A 19,838-nucleotide genomic window follows, 5' to 3' on the forward strand; every position below is an offset into this window, starting at 1 on the left:
GGAGTCCTAGAACAATTATGCACAGCATACCAAAGGTATATGGAGAAGACTGACCAATACATTACTCTCCTGAAAAAACTGAATCTGCCAGAGACTTTAAAAGAATTGCAAAGTTTCCAGCAACTTAATTCTGAAAGGGACTACACCGTACGCGACATTAAGACAAAGATAGAGGCTAAAATTGCACGGACACCAGATGCATCATCTCGCTCATCCAAATCGTCTAAGCACTCAAAACGCTCATCTAGGTCAAGTTCATCAAAATATTCCACTCTCAGCCAGCAGCTTATAAGGGCACGTGCTAAGGCAGAAACGTCTAAGATACAAGCAGCCTTTGCGCAAAGGAGAGCAGATATGGACGCAGCCACAGCACAAAAGAGAGCAGAAATGGATGCAGCACAAAAGAGAGCAGAAATGGATGCAGCACAAAGGAGAGCAGACATGGATGCGGATGCAGCACGCAAGGAAGCTCTGGAGAAGGAATGTGAGCACGCAACAGCCATGGCGGAATTAAGGATCCTGGAGCGAGCTATCAGTGGGAGTCAAAGAGACAGCATCAGTTTGTGTGAAGTGGAGGCAGAGGACCCTATTGAACGCACAAGAGACTACGTGCTAAGCCAAAATGGCGAACCGCAGATCATCACTAACACTCCTGATGGCGTTCATGCTTCTCCAGGGCACCAGGATGCCTATCCACTTACAGAACCCTACACTCAAGGTCAGTACAATGCTCCCGAACTTGAACTTCCTTCGTATTCCGGTATGCGCCAAGACCCTGCATCTCATCAAACTCCACAGGCTATTATCTACACGCAACCCAATATACCGGCAGGTCATTATACTCTCGACAACCGCATAGTGCCAGCTCCGCATGTAGCAGAGACTATACCCACCAAACCGGTTGCTGGACTAAATGCATATGCCACTCCATACTTACCCACGTTTCAAGGCCAAGACGTCTCCACTCCTATGTACAACACCGCTCAGCCCACATTCGTGCATCCTAAGTCAGAAAGAACAGACATGTCTGACTTTGCAAGGTACATGATTCGCCGCGAACTTACTAAAACCGGTCTCACAAGGTTTGACGACCAACCTGAAAATTACAGAGGTTGGAAAAATGCCTTTAGAACCGTAACTAGTGACCTCGGCATCACTGCTGCCGAAGAGCTGGACCTGCTAATCAGATGGCTAGGACCACAATCCACAGAGCGTGTCAAGAGACTCAGGTCTGTACATATCAGTAATCCAATGGCTGGTCTCATGGCTGCATGGGAAAGACTAGAGAAAAACTTTGGCAGTCCAGAAGCCATAGAGGATGCACTGTTCAAGCGTCTACAGAGTTTTCCAAAGATAGCAAGCAAAGACAGTTCAAAGTTCCTGGAGCTCAGTGACTTGCTGTTAGAGCTCCATCTGGCCAAGGCAGACACCCACCTACCTGGCCTCAGCTATCTGGACACTGCTCGTGGAGTAAATCCCATTATCTCCAAGCTACCGTACAACGTGCAAGAAAGGTGGACTACACTAGGGTCAAAATACAAGAAAGACCATCAAGTGTCATTTCCTCCATTCTCCTACTTCTGTGAGTTTATAAAAGATGTGGCAGAACGCAAGAACGACCCAAGCTTTTCCTACCAAGAATCCAGTGGCCCAGCTTCACCTCCTTCTAAATACGTCAGCGCACGCTCGAACGACAGAAACCGCAGGGGTCCAGTGTCAGTGAAGAAGACGGATATTCTTCCCATACCAACATCAGCCCCAGGCAAGAGTAACAAAAGTGAAAAGATAGAGAACCCAAATCGTGAGTGTCCCATCCACAAGAAGCCACATCCCTTAAAAAAGTGCATCGGCTTCAGGAAGAAACCGCTCCTAGAACGCAAGGAGCTTCTAAAGAAGTTCGGGGTATGCTACAGATGTTGTGCTTCTACTGAACACCTTGCTAAAGACTGTAAAACTACAATTAAGTGCATGGAGTGTGACAGTGAGGACCACGTACAAGCACTCCACCCATTCCGTCCTGACTCTACACTTACTCCTTCCCCCACCACGAGCCATGGCGGGGAGGACGCAGCTCAAACTGCAAGCCATACCACAATATCTTCTTCATGCACAGAAGTCTGCGGAGAAGACCTCTGGGACAAGTCCTGTGCGAAGATTTGCCTGGTGAACGTATATCCCAATGGTCACCCAGAGAAAGCCGTGAAGGTGTACGTCCTTCTGGATGATCAGAGCAACCGATCACTTGCAAGGTCAGAACTCTTTGATATGTTTAACTTAAAGGGAAATGCCTACCCTTACACCTTAGGTACCTGCAGTGGTGTTACAGAGGTTTATGGGAGAAGGGCCAGTGGTCTTACAGCGACATCTCTCGAGAACACCGTCGAAATACTGTTACCTACACTGGTCGAGTGCAACCAGATTCCATCCAATCGAGAAGAGATCCCAACGCCAGAGGCTGCTCTTCATCACCAACATCTCAAGGGGATAGCAAACAAGATACCAGCCCTCAACAACAGTGCAGATATCCTGATTCTGCTTGGCAGAGACATTCTCCGGCTGCACAAGGTGCGTCAGCAAATTAATGGACCACACGATGCACCATTTGCCCAACGCTTAGATCTAGGCTGGGTAATCATAGGCAATGTTTGCATACACAAGATGAAGAGACCCAACAACATCTCCTCTTACAAGACACACATCTTGTCAAATGGTCGCAGCACCCATTTCCAACCATGCCCACATCACTACTGGGTGAAAGAGAAAGTGAGCAACACCAAGTGGCAGGAATCCTTCAACAACATGAACACACTCCAGTCCTGGGAAGAAAACCTCGGGTCATCAGTGTTCGATTCCACAAGTAATGACAACAAGTTGGCACCCACAAGGGAAGATAAAGAATTTATAAAGGTTATGGATAAAGAATTTGTTCAAGACGACTCCAACAGTTGGGTAGCTCCTTTACCCTTTCGTTTCCCAAGAGTGAGGTTGCCGAACAACCTGCAGCAAGCAACTGCAAGGTTCTCATCCTTAAAGCGTACCCTAAAGAGGAAACCAGAGATGGAGAAGCATTTCATTGACTTTATGCAGAACATCTTTGACAGAAATCATGCTGAACCTGCGCCACCACTGAGGGAGGGAGAAGAATGTTGGTATCTTCCATCCTTTGGTGTCTATCACCCTCGCAAGCCTAATCAGATCAGAGTGGTGTTTGACTCCAGTGCTCAGTTTGAAGGCCTCTCTCTCAATAACCTGCTCCTAACTGGGCCCAACCTGAACAACAGCCTCCTTGGAGTATTGATCCGCTTCAGACAAGAACCTGTTGCCATAATGGCCGACATTCAGCAGATGTTTCATTGCTTCATTGTGAAAGAAGACAACAGAAACTATCTTAGGTTCCTATGGCACAAGGACAACAACGTCAACAATCAGGTCATAGACTACCGGATGAAGGTCCATGTCTTCGGCAACAGTCCCTCACCTGCTGTGGCGATCTATGGACTGAGACGGACAGCCCAGGAAGGTGAGAGAGAGTACGGTTCCGATGCTCGGCAATTTGTAGAGAAGAACTTCTACGTGGACGATGGGCTCAAGTCCTTGCCCACAAGCGAAGATGCAATTGACCTACTCTCCAGGACACAGGAAATGCTATCCACATCAAACCTCAGACTCCACAAGATTATCTCTAACAGTCAAGAGGTAATGAACGCGTTTCCATCTGAGGACCATGCCACAAACCTAAAGGACCTCAACTTGGGTTCCGATGTTCCTCCAACACAGCGCAGCCTTGGTCTACTGTGGGATATCAAACGGGACACCTTCACTTTCCAAGTGTCACCCTATGACAAACCCTTTACCAAACGAGGAGTCCTATCTGTCATAAATAGCATCTATGATCCTCTCGGGTTTGTAGCACCCATCACTATTCAAGGCAAGATACTGTTAAGACAGCTTACGGCCGAGAACACGGATTGGGACACCCCGCTCCCAACTCAGAAACAGCAAAGGTGGGAGGCGTGGAAGAAGTCTCTGAAGTTCTTAGCGCAACTCCAAGTCCCACGTTGTTATTCTCCAAGATCACCTTTGACTGCAATCAGAAGAGAAGTCCATATTTTCTCTGACGCATCTACAGAAGCCATAGCCGCAGTAGCTTATCTGATGACCTTAGGAGCTAACAAGGTACACTGTGGTTTCATCCTGGGTAAAGCCAAATTAACTCCAAAGCCTGCACACTCTGTACCCAGACTCGAGCTTTGCGCTGCGGTATTGGCAGTAGAAATTGCTGAAGTTGTACAAGACGTAATGAACGCGTTTCCATCTGAGGACCACGCCACAAACCTAAAGGACCTCAACTTGGGTTCTGATATTTCTCCAGCCACACTTCTCACACAGAAGATTGGAGCTGCTACAGTTCCACCTGGGAACTTCGATAACAAGGACATTTACAGACGTCAGTGGAGGCAAGTACAACACCTGGCTAACGTGTTTTGGCATCGATGGAAGACCAAATATTTACACTTGCTTCAAAACCGTCACAAATGGCAGACGCCCAGTCCCAATATCCAAGAAGAAGACCTTGTTCTCTTAAAGGACAAAGAGGCTCATCGTAATGACTGGCCAATGGGACTTATCACCAAGGTCCTACCCAGTGAGGACGGAAAGACTCGTAAGGTAGAAGTTAAGGTGACAAAAGGGGGCTCTACCCGAACCTTCTTCCGCCCGGTCACTGAACTCGTGTTGCTTCTACGAAAGGAGGACATCACATGAACTGAACATGCTCCTGGACGTTGTTCACGGCGGGGAGCATTCCTCCTCATTCCCCAGTTTATTGAATGTTGACATTTTCCATTGGATTGAACCCTTAACATTCCCATTGGATTCTGGGTTGGTGGAAGAGTTTGCATGTTTGCGGCTTCCCCAATCTGAAGATGGGTTTTATATACTTGAACTTATCTTTCGGTGTGATCTACGGGTCAACAACAACGAGTTGGACTTAAAAATCTTTTATGTTTTATTATTGCATGCACGTTTTCTTCCTCTTGTTTTTTCAGGTTCGTACGACTTCGAAGAATTACGGACATCGTGAAATCCAAGGATTTCAGACGGGGAGTGTCATGTCCCACGACTTGGGAAATCATTCAATGTTTTGCATTGCTTGTGTTCTATCCTTCTTTCTAGGCAGAAGTTTGCTTTTCCCTGTATTTTGTCCCAACTCTCTCACTGTATTCCTGTGATGTATGTTTGTTCACGCCCTTATTCTCCATTTTGTCATCATCACCATATCTGTATGCATCTTCTACATGTCCTCTGTTGAATATTCCTTTTTACCTGCTACTTTCATCATAATACAAGAATTTCGGTTAAAGCAATCCTCTTTTCCTGGAGTCTTCTTACATGAGAACGTGGCTGAGTTAAGCTATCTGATAAATCGGTATGAACGTGAGTACAGGTCAATACGGAAGCGCCCAAAAGAATAGGTCTATCCAGGCACCACTGCGTTCTACATACCCATGAGTCAGAATACCGGCAGTCGACTTCAGTGTGCAAGCGCGATGGGAGCACATGACATCACTGCCATGCGCCCTCGGTCATGTGCATGCCGACGTCAGCTTGTGGCCTCTGATTTGCCGGCAGTGTGTATGGCCAAGAATGGACTTGATTGGTCTGTGTGCTGCAACACATTTCAGTTGAACTTGGGTTCTGGAACGTGCATCCAGCTGAAGTATTTGCTGACGTTGGCGAGGCCCTCACCTGCATGGCCTGGTCGCAGCTGGGGACCTTTATTTTGTCCATTGTCACCATAAATGGACAGGCTTTACATTTTTTTTCTGGACTGCCTACTAGAGATGAGCGAATTTGATCAGAAAACGATCGCCAAACATAAATTCATCACGAATATGGCACATTCAGATTCGTGATCGGAAAGCCGAGCAAAATTTTATAAAATCGGTAACATTCGGTAAAAGTGCGGGAAACATTTGCGTTGCCACAAAATTATTTTCAGCCCTTTAGCAACGATAATGGTGGTATTTTCTGAGTGCTTGGCAGGTGTTTGATGAGGGGAGGGGGTTTGCAGAGCTCAGAGGCACAGCGTTCTTGGAAGCACAGCACTGCAGTCATTTTTTTCCTAACCTTATATGTGCACATTGCGGCTAGCCAATCAGGGCGCAAGGGCACAATGTCCTGACACCACGGCTTGTGTCATTGGCTGCTGAAATCACATGTCCCCCTCCATATAAATATCTGATGTAGTTTTAGCGCCATTTTGACACTGATACAGCGCAGAGAGACTGCTCCTTATGCTGACACTGTTTTCATCAAGATTTCAGCTATTTAGTTAGGCGATTGTGAGTCACCCTACCAGGGCAGTGGGGTACTCCGCACTGGGTCCGGTCGGCTATTTAAGGGGATGTCACGGTGGCTGCGGCCTGGTCCGTGGCCCTGGGACTCACCGCTAAGGGGAAAGGTCTTTTAAGGGGAACTGTATTAAAGTCTGCCGTGACGCCACCTGTGAAGTTCGGTCATTAGTGGGACTGACGCTGCGTTAAATGGGTCCCCTGGGGGATGTTGTTGCAGCACTGATGGTACACTTCCCACAGGTGAAGTGGGGTCCCCAGGGGTCCTATGGTGTATGGCGATAATGACGGTTGCCGGCGGTAAATGAGTAAAGGGACACAAGTTTTAAGTCTTTACCTGGTTTACTGTAGTTGGCAGGCCACAGTCCAGGGCACCAGGCACGGGTGGTGGTATGGCCCGGCCGGCTCCGAGGCAATGGAGGAGTCCCTTTTCCAGTCGAGGTCCTTGAGCCTTTCCAACTAGCGCTTGCTGTATATGAGGTCCCTGCTGCCTGAAGCTTTCCGCAGAGTCCTCTGTTTCCTCTGTCCTAGGACAGGTACCTGCATAACGGGCAGTTTGAACCGGTTTATAGGGACTATATCATGCCCCAGGCTCCTCAGGTGCTGCTGGGTCTCAGGTGTGGGCCGTTCACTTAAAGTTCTGAGCCCTCCGGTGCTGCCAAGTGTCCTACAGTCCCACTAAGACCTCGGGCTCCCGGTACCTTGTACTGTGTTTCAGCTCTGAGGGTGCCCGGACACAGTTTCCCTCTGAGCGTTGATCCACTCCTGCGCTCCTTTCCTCTCCAGCTTCTCCACATCCAACCCTTCAGGTTGTTTCTCTTCCCAGAGACTGCACCTTCCACTTGGCTGCCAGGCCTCTCCATCTGCACCAGATGTCCTTCCACTTCAGTGTCTCTCTCAGACTGTCCTCCTTGGTCTTCCTGGACCAACTAACCAACTCCTCCTCCAGACCAGGGCATATATCCATATTTGAGGGAAGCTCCCCTGAATCCGTGTCTTGAGCTCGCACTCCTGGCCTGGATTCAGAATGTGTTCCATGTGAGTGCCTTACCTGGTGAAGAGAACTCCATTGCCTCCAAGCATGATATCGCCCTTCCCGAAAGGAAAGCAACATCACTGCAACAGCCGGTCACCTGGGGTGTTGCACTTGTACATCAGCCAGTTAGTGTAGCTAGATAGTGTCCAGCGTGGCTGTAAAATTTACCTTCTGAATTTTTTAATTTTGGGGGGCATTACTGAGGTTATCAGACAAAGCCGGCAGGGCACATGTCCCACAAGTGTGTTGTGCACTGCTTCTATTGTGCTGCATGTACGAGTATAGCATTCTAAATAATATTTCACTAGCTAATGTGAAAAGGCCTGCTGTAGCCCACATTTTACCTAGTTAGCTAGGTGGTTGTATATCAGTCAGATACTGTAGGTAGCTAATGTCCAGTGTGGCTGTAAAATTTACCTTCCAGCACCTTTTTTCTAGCCATACTGAGGTGCACAAACAAATCCAGCAGGGCACATGTTGTGCACTTCTTTTATTGTGATCGATGCATGAGTATAGAATTCTAATTCACATGTAGCTAGTGAAAAAATATTAAACAGCCTGCCGTATCCCACCTTGTAATTTTGTGCTATGGTTAAATAATAAATAATAATAAAGTTTTATCGAAGGTGCAAGATCCGAGGAACAAATGGAGGAGGAAGAGGTGATGCGCGAGCAACTGTCAGATGAAGAGTAAAATTCTCCCCTCTCTGTTGTTCGGGGTTGGCGGGAGGGGACAGAGGAAACAAGCCTCATTGTTACCCAGCCACCAACACAGCATGGGCTTGGACCTCATTGTTAAGTCCGACATATAAGTGATGTCTTGCTGCACTATCTGCAACATTATCCCCGTATAGTAATGATTAGAAATAATGCTGACTACTTGGTTGCCACTTTATTAGACCCACATTATAAAACCAAATTTTGAGAGATGATTTCTGCCCTAGAAAGGGACCCACAAATGCTGGAGTATCCTAACACCTTTTATACAACCTTAAGAGAGCTTTTCCCCTAGACGGTAGTGAAGCACACAGTTCGCATCGCAGCTGTAGACTTCCAACCTCCGGGCCTGTCAATTCGTCAACACCAAAACATTAGCCACAGCAGCAGTGGAAGTGAAAGAAGCAGTTTTTGTGAGTCGTTTGACACTTTTTATGAGTCCTTACACGTGGTGAACGATTGGAGAGGATGCTGCAGGAGTATCTAGAACTAAATATCAATACCATCAGGGAGGGTTTGGACCTTTTCACATTTTGGTCTTCCAAAATGGAGGAGTGACCTGAGCTCGCCTCACATGCCTTGGAGGTTTTATCATGCCCGGCAGCCAGCGTTCTCTCAGAATCTGTCTTCAGCGCTGCTGGTGGTGTCCTGACGGATAAGTGCGTATGGTTGTCCCCTGAAAGTATTGACCGCGTATCTTTCATTAAGATGAACAAGTGATGGATCTCCAAGGACTTTTGCACCCCAATCGCAAACTGTACAGACTAGGTGATATTGCATTTTTTAGTGTGATGCATAAACATCACTAAATGTACTGTGATATCTTTAGTGTCGCTTCTGTGGCTGCTGCTGCTTCTGATGGTAACACAAATATGTGGAAATGTGAACAGTCATGGTTGGTCTACATCTGCTGTGTTAGCTGTAGTGGAAGATATGTCGGTCCCAATTATACTATTTCTATTCTCGTGAAAGTTATTCCACTTCGGTGGTGTCAGCTGGTGTCCTTTTTTAAAATGTAAACACTCCAAGTTGGGTGTCCATCTGCTGGATTGGGTGTAGAGAAAGACCTGTTGGTCCTTATTCTACTATTTCTACTGTGGTGAAATTGATGCCACTTTGGTGTATGCCAATAATTTTTGGAAATGTGAACACACATGGTTGAGTGTCCATGTGCTGGATTGGGTGTAGTGAAAGACCTGTCGGTCCCTATTCTACTTTTTGTAATGTGGTGAAATTGATGCCACTTTGGTGGTGTATGCCAATAATTTTTTTAAATGTTAACACTTCTTGCTGAGTGTCATGCCACTTTTATGGTGTAAGGCTCTCATTTCTTTAAATGTGAACACACATTGTAGGGTATTCATATGATGGATTGGGTGTAGAGAAAGACCTGTTGGTCCCTATTGTACTATTTCTACTGTGGTGAAATTGATGCCACTTTGTTGGTGTCTGCACTAATTTTTGTAAATGTGTAGACTCCTGGTTGGGTTTACTTCATGCATGTTGCCTGTAGCAGTATGCCTCCGAGACCGTCAGGCCTCCACTTCCTTGCACTCAACTACCCGTGTTACTATCCTTACATTTTTCTGACAATGGTAGTCTAGAAAACTGATATTTGTGCCACTTGAGTTTGGCTCAGCATGAAAGTAGGTAGAGGTGTTGCATATATTATCAAGTGTTACTCTAGTCACGACGTAAATATGAACACTACTTACTGTAAGTAAAGGGAGGTCAAGCAATCCGATGTCAGGTCCAGGAAATGGCGCAGTACGACAAAGGGAAGTCAGAGAAAATGTCCAATACATACGAGTTCAGGAAAGCCAGAGAGACAAACCAGTTTACATGGAGCAGGCGCAAGCAAAGTTAGGTCACAAGCAAAGGGTCTGAGCCCGGGAAGAGAATCAAGTCAAGCTGGGTCAGGCACAGAGTGCAGAGGGATCAATATTCCACAGGCAACAGCAAGTGTACGATTGACACTGGTGTGAGGAACTAGCATGCTTAAGTAAAAGCCTGATAAAGAAAAATTAACACAGGTGATTGCAGCACAGACCCAGCACAGACTGACAGCACCGACACAAGGTAACAAAAAGACAGAAACAGAGTTGAAATACTGACATCAGGGTTCCTAGAAAAGGGGTCCTACACCGATCCCTCACCCTTCTTGTCTTACTTTGATGTTCATAAGAAAGCTGTAAATGCTGTCCCAGACTCTGATATCTCATGCCTGGCTGATTGCTGCAGTTCCATGCTACAGTTTATACTGTGGGTGAATTGAGGCCACTTTCCTGGTGTCTGTCCCTCATGTGATGTGTTTTGGCAGCATTTGGGGCTGTTCTATGGTATTGTGCATGCGTTTGTTTTTGCCTCCCATTGACTATAATGGTGTTCGGCTATGTTCAGCAAATATTCGATGAATTAATCAGTGAATATTGCAAATTCGGCGAACGTAATCCAAATCAAATATTGAAATATTTGCTCATCTCTACTGTCTACATCAGCTAAGAATTGTGCTCTTGAAATCATTTGGGGGCTTTAAGACCATGGACCAGACCTCAGTCACAGGACAATAAAACTTTCACATTCCTTATCTATGAACTGTTCCAATCTTTACAGCCACAACAATTTATCTCTCTCCATGATGAAAGTTCTGCTTCACATCACTTGTCTTATCTATTGCATTATTTCTGTGCCCTGTTGTGCATAAATGTGTCTCTTCAGACTTTGTATTATTCTATGCCTAATGAACAGACCTGAGTAGTCTCGACAACTTGCAATTTGTTGCCATCTTTTCAGTTAGCCATTAAAGGGAACCTTTCACCCCCAAAATCGAAGGTGAGCTAAGCCCACCGCCATCAGGGGCTTGTCTATAGCATTCTGTAATGCTGTAGATAAGCCTCCGATGTATCCTGAAAGATGAGAAAAAGAGGTTAGATTATACACACCCAGGGGCGGTCCCGGTACGGTCCAGTGCCTCCCATCTTCATCAGATGACGTCTTCTTCTTGTCTTCACGCTGCGGCTCCGGCGCAGGCGTACTTTGTCTGCCCTGTTGAGGGCAGAGCAAAGTACTGCAGTGTGCAGGAGCTGGGCCTCTCTGACCTTTCCTGCCTGCGCACTGCAGTACTTTGCTCTGCCCTCAACAGGGCAGACAAAGTACGCCTGCGCCAGAGCCGCAGCATGAAGACAAGAAGAGGACGTCATCGTAAGAGGAAGGGAGGCCCCGGACTGGACCGCGACGCCCATCGGACCAGGACCGAATGCTGTATATAAGCCCCTGATGCTGGTGGGTTTAGCTCACCTTCGATTTTGGGGTTTACAGGTTCCCTTTAAAAAGGCATCAACCACTGAGCACTCTCAAATCTCAATATTTTTCTATCTGCTGGCTAACATGGTACAAAGAGTTATATTTTTCCTGTACGAAATATTGACATGGCTTTTTACTAAAGCTTCCAATGCTGGCCATGATGGGTCTACCAGTAAGGATTGTCATGGACTTATGGACTTTGCATAAAAGGTAAAAGGTTGAAATGACAGGTTAGGTAGTCAATAAAAATTTTTGCTCACCTTTATTTATAGTCCTCTTGTTATGGTCCCAACAACTGACACCTCTCGTCAATGCTGCACTGCTGCAGGCACTCCTTTTGCCTCTGAACTAATACTGAAAACCCTTATTGTGAACCATCCAAGTGACCAATCCTCCTTCAAGAATTGGACCAGCTCTCTGGGCTCTAGACTGGGACCTTGGAGATCTGGCATTCAGATGCAACTTGTCCCAGGTGCTCTAAATAAAGAAGCCAAAGCCCCTTCCGTGGTCAAAGTAGACCACCAGTCCCTGAGTCATCTGCTATGTAAACTCTTCCCCAGTGGGGCCATCCAGCTGGACCTGGATACACCCCTCTCTCCTGTTCTTGACCAATTCTACACCCGTGATGCAATCCACCCAGGTGACAAGAGGTGTGCTTCCAGGGTCGGGGACAACTTTTGAGGTTAGTTGGGGACCACTTCCAGGGTCGGTGGGGGACCTTCTCCTAGAAAAAAATGTAAAATAATTAACTACCATATACTACCTTAATATCCAAACCCTGATGCCCATGTCTCCTAGAAAAAAATCCAAAATAATAAATCATCATATACTCACCTGCCACCGATGTGACTGCTTTACCCTGCTGCCGGCGATACACTGACAGGAGGTAATCGCTGCCGTGAGAGAGTTCACCGGAGTTCATTAGTTGATCAGCTCCGGTGCTCTCACTTACGGCACCACCACTGCGTGAGAACTTTATCAAGCAGCGCTGGTGAAATGAGATCACCGGAGCTGATCAGCTGATGAACTACAGTGAACTCTCTCACGGCAGCTCAGTGATAAACTGCAGGAGTGATTACCTCCTGTCAGTGTAACACCAGCTGTCTTTGACAGCAGTCATATGAGTGACTGCTCTCAAAGTCATCAGGATCGTTGTGGGACATTATAGATTATCTTCTCTGTGGACAGGTGAGGAATTTTGTGGTTTATTTTTTTATTCTTGTTGTAGGAGACATTGGTGTCAGTGGAGTAGGCGTTCAGTGAGTATGGTTTAATTTAGATTCAATAAAGGACTGTGTCATTATTTAAAATAAAGAACTTTATTCTGTGTGTTTTTTTTATAATATCACTATGGGGTTAGTAATGGGCGCATCATATAGACACCTCTCTATTACTAACCTGTGGACTTGATGTCACCTGACAATACAAAGGTGACATCAATCTCCCCAACCATCACCCCACTTGCCACCACTACAGGTCAAGTGAGATGAGCCAGGCTAAGCGCCAGATTTGGCGCATCTTACAGATGCATCTTTTCTGGGGCAGCTGAGAGATGATTTTTAATCTGGGAGGGGGTCATTATTCATGGCCCCTTCCTACACTATTAATATCAGCCCCCAGCTGTCTGCCTAGCCTTTGCTGGTTAGATTTTATAGGGGGAGCCTATGTCAATTTTTTCTGGGGTCCCTCTGTAAACTAGCCAGTAAAGGCTAAGCAATCAGCTGTGAGCTGATATTAATAGCCCGGGATATTGTGGATATTGTCTCCTTCGCAGAATATTAACATCAGCCCTCAGCTTTTCCTTTAAATTAAGAGTTGCTGTTTGGTTACAGCCTATGTAGGTTCATTCTGTTAACACTCAATGAGTCTGTGTGTTTGTTGTGTGTGTTTGTGTTTACTTACCAGCTTAGTAATGACGGTGTCGGGCTGATACCTTTTCATTACTAAGAGGCCTCTTTCACACATCAGTTTTTTAGAATCAGTCACAATCTGTGTTTTTTAGAAAAAAACGAATCCAGCAAATGTTGCTGCTGGATCCGTTTTGTTCTCATAGACTTGTATTAGCGACGGATTGTGACGAATGGCCTTCCGTTTCATCCATCGTAAAGTCTTTGTCCGTCCGTCGGCCGGAGACAACGGACAAAGTAATGTTTTATGTCGGATAGCGACGGATCCTGCGCTGTCCGTCATTGGCTATAATGGAAGCCTATGGGCGCAGGATCCATCGCTGTCGGTCAAAAGACGGAATCCAGCGACGGATTTCGTTTCTCGAAATTAAGCGTGCCTGGAAGAAATTTAACCGATTTTTCCATTCAGGGAAAATCTCTCTCTCTCTCTCTCTTCTTTCTCTCCTCAATTCTGGTCCTTTAAATTCCTGCAGAAGCTGCTTCGATGGATCCGTCAAAAAAACGGATCCAGTGCATCAGTTTTATCCAATCTGCACAGGATCCATCTTTTCAACACTTTGACGGATTGTGACTGATTCTAAAAACTGATGTGTGAAAGAGGCCTAAGCATAAGGCTTGGTGTCAATGACAGCTACTGAAACAAAGCCCTAATCCCATTGCTCTGATGCCACTGCATCAGAATGAAAAAGGTGGTGTTGAACCAAGAAATAGCACTACAAAACTGTTTTTTTTTAATATCTTTACCTAGCTAAAAAAAAAAACCTTCATTGCTGTACAAAAAACGCATACAAAAAATGCATTCAAAACCGCCACAATTATGCACCAAAAACCGTGGCAAAACGTGCATTTTTTCTGTAGCGTTTTTGCTGCCAAGAGATGCAGAAACCTTGCAGAAATTTCTGCAAGCAAATACTCAAGGTGCGCACATAGCCTAACCCGGGAGGGTTATATACAGGAGATAGCTCATAGCAGGCACATATCTTGGTGAAAATTTCTTTCAACACAGAGCATTTTCCATACACAGATTCCTGCCTCTTTTCTCTCTCTTGTCTTCTGTTCTCACTGTTTCTCTTTACTTTTTACCGTTTCCCATTACTTCACCACAACCCAGCTCCACACTACAGTCCTGTTTAGAATGAGCCCTTTACTCGACTCACGGTTCCGCTTCTCCTTTCCCTTTAGAGGAGCTATGGTGCCAGAATGGCTGGTACTTATCTTCTCTGATGCTGACAAGTGATGAGCGAGTATACTCGTTACTCGAGATTTCCCGAGCATGCTCGGGTGTCCTCCGAGTATTTTTTGGTGCTCGGAGATTTAGTTTTTTTTGCGGCAGCTGGATGATTTACAGCTCTTAGCCAGCTTGATTACATGTGGGGATTCCCTAGTAACCAGGCAACCCCCACATGTACTTATGCTGGCTAATAGCTGTAAATCATTCAGCTGCGGCGATGAAAACTAAATCTCCGAGCACTAAAAAATACTCAGAGCACACCCGAGCGTGCTTGAGAAATCTCGAGTAATGAGTATGTTCGCTCATCACTAATGCTGACGCTCTGGAACTCCTGCCCAGGGAACTCTACTCATCTCGCATACTCAGTGCTGTCTGGGCCTGTTACCTTCAGGTCCTATAAGCTCTGGGCCTTCTAGGTGTTCTTTCTCAGGACCCATCTCCTGACAATCACTCCGTCTCTTAGTCACTTTTACTCTGGATAACACTATCTCTGCCACGGTCTCCTCTATATTTTGGGACACCCCAGTACATGGCTCTGCTCACACTGGACCTTAGGTTATTTCTCTACGCACTCCAGGCTCTATAGCACTCCCTGACTGGAAACTGTCACTTTCCCTTCAATTTAGCCCCTCCCAATCTGGGATAATCCCAAACAATTAGAGTTAATATTTTTACTGTCAAACATTATCAACATCATTATCACAAGTCACAGTTCACAATATACATCACAACAAGTTACATTTTATTCAAGGGGGAACGAGGGCAGTTTGTCCATCTCTTTACACACGCGCCACGTACACATACGCTCACTCCTCTCCATTCTCACGTAGCTCCATGTCATATACATGCGTTGTACATGCACGACTCCACATCCTACATGTACAACTCCGCTCCATTCACATCATACACTGAGGCCCCTGATCATCTGACCCCTGACTCCTCCTCACCTGTGACCTCACCACAGATCCTGGGCTCTGCAGGTGCTGGAGATTCCCCATTACTGGACACAGGGTGTAGGGGACAGTGACCCCCTCAGTGCTGACACAAGGTAGGTGTATCTCTGTTGCTCCATTTGTACATGTGCAGATCTGCTCCGTACTCACACCGTGCATGTGTGGCTATTCATCATACATGCATAGCTCTCTGTACACACGCCGTACATGTGTAGCTCCTCTCCGTACATACGCCATGTACACCCGGCTCCACTCCATGCATATGCAGCTCTGCATTTTACATAGGCCGTACACACACGCGTCTCCACTCCGTACACCTCATACACAGGCGGTTCCTGCTCAGTATGCGTGGCTCTGCTTTGTACAGCTCATACACACACGTTTACTGCAGGTGTCCACACCACACGGACTAATAACAATATTCTCTCATTATTGATACTAAGGAGAACCGAGAGTCAAAACTAGCCAATATAAATTTACAAAAGGTTAAATTTTATTTCAGAAAATCACATACATAAAACTATATCATACGGTAGTAAGTAGCAACTATATCCTAGGTACATCAAAAAATGCGATCCAGGGGACCACAGAGCACAAATGAATTCAATAAACACTGCTTCCCAAACATGTGCATGTCAATGAGTACTCTCACACACATGGGACCTGCTAACAGTGGCAAGTGGTGATAGAACCAAGCAGTATACTTCTAAGAACGTTGTCAAGTCAATTCCCCACATATCATAAGGCAGTGAAAACCAACTAACGTAGTTAGATAAATTTATTTACCCATATGTGTGCAGGCGTCCTGTGTGGATCCTGGATCGCAGACCCCAACGCGCGTTTCGCGTGCAAATCTCGTCGCTTCCTCAGGGGGCCCCCTGAGGAAGCGACGAGATTTGCACGCGAAACGCGCGTTGGGGTCTGCGATCCAGGATCCACACAGGACGCCTGCACACATATGGGTAAATAAATTTATCTAACTACGTTAGTTGGTTTTCACTGCCTTATGATATGTGGGGAATTGACTTGACAACGTTCTTAGAAGTATACTGCTTGGTTCTATCACCACTTGCCACTGTTAGCAGGTCCCATGTGTGTGAGAGTACTCATTGACATGCACATGTTTGGGAAGCAGTGTTTATTGAATTCATTTGTGCTCTGTGGTCCCCTGGATCGCATTTTTTGATGTACCTAGGATATAGTTGCTACTTACTACCGTATGATATAGTTTTATGTATGTGATTTTCTGAAATAAAATTTAACCTTTTGTAAATTTATATTGGCTAGTTTTGACTCTCGGTTCTCCTTAGTATCATTACTTATATTAAGAGTCGCCATAGTTATGTGCTATATATAACTGACGCCTTTATTGTCCTCATTCTCTCATTATTGCGGTTTTTTTTCATGCCTTTTCCCGTATTTGATGCATTTTTGGTGAAGATTTGAAGCAGCCTTTTTAAGAACATCGAAAAGCTTTGATTCTGCAATTGGAAACGCAGATGTGGTTTTTTAACCCCTTCACGCCGCAGCCCTTTTTCGTTTTTGCGTTTTCGTTTTTCGCTCCCCTCCTTCCCAGAGCCATAACTTTTTTTTATTTTTCCATCAATATGATCAAATGAGGGCTTATTTTTTGCGGGACAAGTTGTACTTTTGAACGACGCCATTGGTTTTACCATGTCTTTTACTGGAAAATCGGAAAAAAATTCCAAGTGTGGTGAAATTGCAAAAAAAAAAGTGCAATCCCATTTTTTGTTTGGCTTTTTTGCTAGGTACACTAACTGCTAACACTGACCTGCCATTGTGATTCTCTAGGTCATTACGAGTTCATGGACACCTAACATGTCTAGGTTATTTTTATCTAAGTGGTGAAAAAAAATTCAAAACTTTGCTAAAAAAAACAAAAACAAAAAAAACATTGCGCCATTTTCCGATACCCGTAGCGTCTCCATTTTTTGTGATCTGGGGTCGCCTGAGGGCTTATTTTTTGCGTGCCGAGCTGAAGTTTTTAATGATACCTCTTTGGTGCAGATACGTTCTTTTGATCGCCCATTATTGCATTTTAATGCAATGTCGAGGCAACCAAAAAAACATAATTCTGGAGATAATAATTTTTTTTCTCGCTACGCTGTTTAGTGATCATATTTTTTTAAAACATTTTTTTTCTACTTTTGCCATGCTTCAATAGCCTCCGTGGGAGACTAGAAGCTGGCACAACTGGATCTGATGATCGCTGCTCTGTAGCTGAATTTCAGGCTTGCTATGAGCGCCGACCACAGGGTGGGGCTCACAGCAGGCCCACATCAGGTCTCAAGGACCTCTATGGTTACTATCCTGATGCATCGCTGACCCCCGATCATGTGACGGGGGTCGGTGATGCGCTCATTTCCGGCCGCGCGGCCGGAAGACGTAGTTGAATTCTGCTATCAGCGTTTGACAGCGGCATTTAACTGGTTAATAGCAGCAGGTGAATCGCGATTCCACCTGCCACTATTGCGCACACATGTCAGCTGTACATAACAGCTGACATGTCGGGACTTTGATGTGGGCTCAGCGCCGGAGCCCACATCAAAGGGGGAGACACGACATGCGCCGTACTAGTACGGGGCATGTCGTGAAGGGGTCAAGGCTCCGATAGGAAAAAAGCCGCACAGTTCAGCAGCGTCTTCAGGCTGCGTTCACACGGTGACATTTTAGTGCGTTTTTGATGTTGCAGATTTTCTGCACCATTTCTGTACGTTTTAGGCAATTTAGGTTGTTTATTTTAACATAGTAACATAGTTAGTAAGGCCGAAAAAAGACATTTGTCCATCCAGTTCAGCCTATATTCCTATATTCCATCATAATAAATCCCCAGATCTACATCCTTCTACAGAACCTAATAATTGTATGATACAATATTGTTCTGCTCCAGGAAGACATCCAGGCCTCTCTTGAACCCCTCGACTGAGTTCGCCATCACCACCTCCTCAGGCAAGCAATTCCAGATTCTCACTGCCCTAACAGTAAAGAATCCTCTTCTATGTTGGTGGAAAAACCTTCTCTCCTCCAGACGCAAAGAATGACCCCTTGTGCCCGTCACCTTCCTTGGTATAAACAGATCCTCAGCGAGATATTTATATTGTCCCCTTATATACTTATACATGGTTATTAGATCGCCCCTCAGTCGTCTTTTTTCTAGACTAAATAATCCTAATTTCGCTAATCTATCTGGGTATTGTAGTTCTCCCATCCCCTTTATTAACTTTGTTGCCCTCCTTTGTACTCTCTCTAGTTCCATTATATCCTTCCTGAGCACCGGTGCCCAAAACTGGACACAGTACTCCATGTGCGGTCTAACTAGGGATTTGTACAGAGGCAGTATAATGCTCTCATCATGTGTATCCAGACCTCTTTTAATGCACCCCATGATCCTGTTTGCCTTGGCAGCTGCTGCCTGGCACTGGCTGCTCCAGGTAAGTTTATCATTAACTAGGATCCCCAAGTCCTTCTCCCTGTCAGATTTACCCAGTGGTTTCCCGTTCAGTGTGTAATGGTGATATTGATTCCTTCTTCCCATGTGTATAACCTTACATTTATCATTGTTAAACCTCATCTGCCACCTTTCAGCCCAAGTTTCCAACTTATCCAGATCCATCTGTAGCAGAATACTATCTTCTCTTGTATTAACTGCTTTACATAGTTTTGTATCATCTGCAAATATCAATATTTTACTGTGTAAACCTTCTACCAGATCATTAATGAATATGTTGAAGAGAACAGGTCCCAATACCGACCCTTGCGGTACCCCACTGGTCACAGCGACCCAGTTAGAGACTATACCATTTATAACCACCCTCTGCTTTCTATCACTAAGCCAGTTACTAACCCATTTACACACATTTTCCCCCAGACCAAGCATTCTCATTTTGTGTACCAACCTCTTGTGTGGCACGGTATCAAACGCTTTGGAAAAATCGAGATATACCACGTCCAATGACTCACCGTGGTCTAGCCTATAGCTTACCTCTTCATAAAAACTGATTAGATTGGTTTGACATGAGCGATTTCTCATAAACCCATGCTGATATGGAGTTAAACAGTTATTCTCATTGAGATAATCCAGAATAACATCCTTCAGAAACCCTTCAAATATTTTACCAACAGTAGAGGTTAGACTTACTGGCCTATAATTTCCAGGTTCACTTTTAGAGCCCTTTTTGAATATTGGCACCACATTTGCTATGCGCCAGTCCTGCGGAACAGACCCCGTCGCTATAGAGTCCCTAAAAATAAGAAATAATGGTTTATCTATTACATTACTTAGTTCTCTTAGTACTCGTGGGTGTATGCCATCCGGAC

General features: G+C 45.4%; 1 protein-coding gene across 1 annotated transcript in view; it reads left to right on the forward strand.

Annotated features, from left to right (window-relative positions):
• The first annotated feature begins 15,473 nt into the window (after positions 1–15,473).
• The window catches only part of LOC143767378 (uncharacterized), a 59,837-nt gene continuing 55,472 nt past the window's right edge, over positions 15,474–19,838 (forward strand). The window contains exon 1 of the mRNA XM_077255678.1: positions 15,474–15,595. The gene's annotated coding sequence lies outside the window, so the exon portion shown is untranslated. The remainder of the gene's footprint in view (positions 15,596–19,838) is intronic.

Source organism: Ranitomeya variabilis, chromosome 4 (assembly GCF_051348905.1).
Source record: "Ranitomeya variabilis isolate aRanVar5 chromosome 4, aRanVar5.hap1, whole genome shotgun sequence".
Classification (NCBI taxonomy): Eukaryota; Metazoa; Chordata; class Amphibia; order Anura; family Dendrobatidae; genus Ranitomeya; species Ranitomeya variabilis.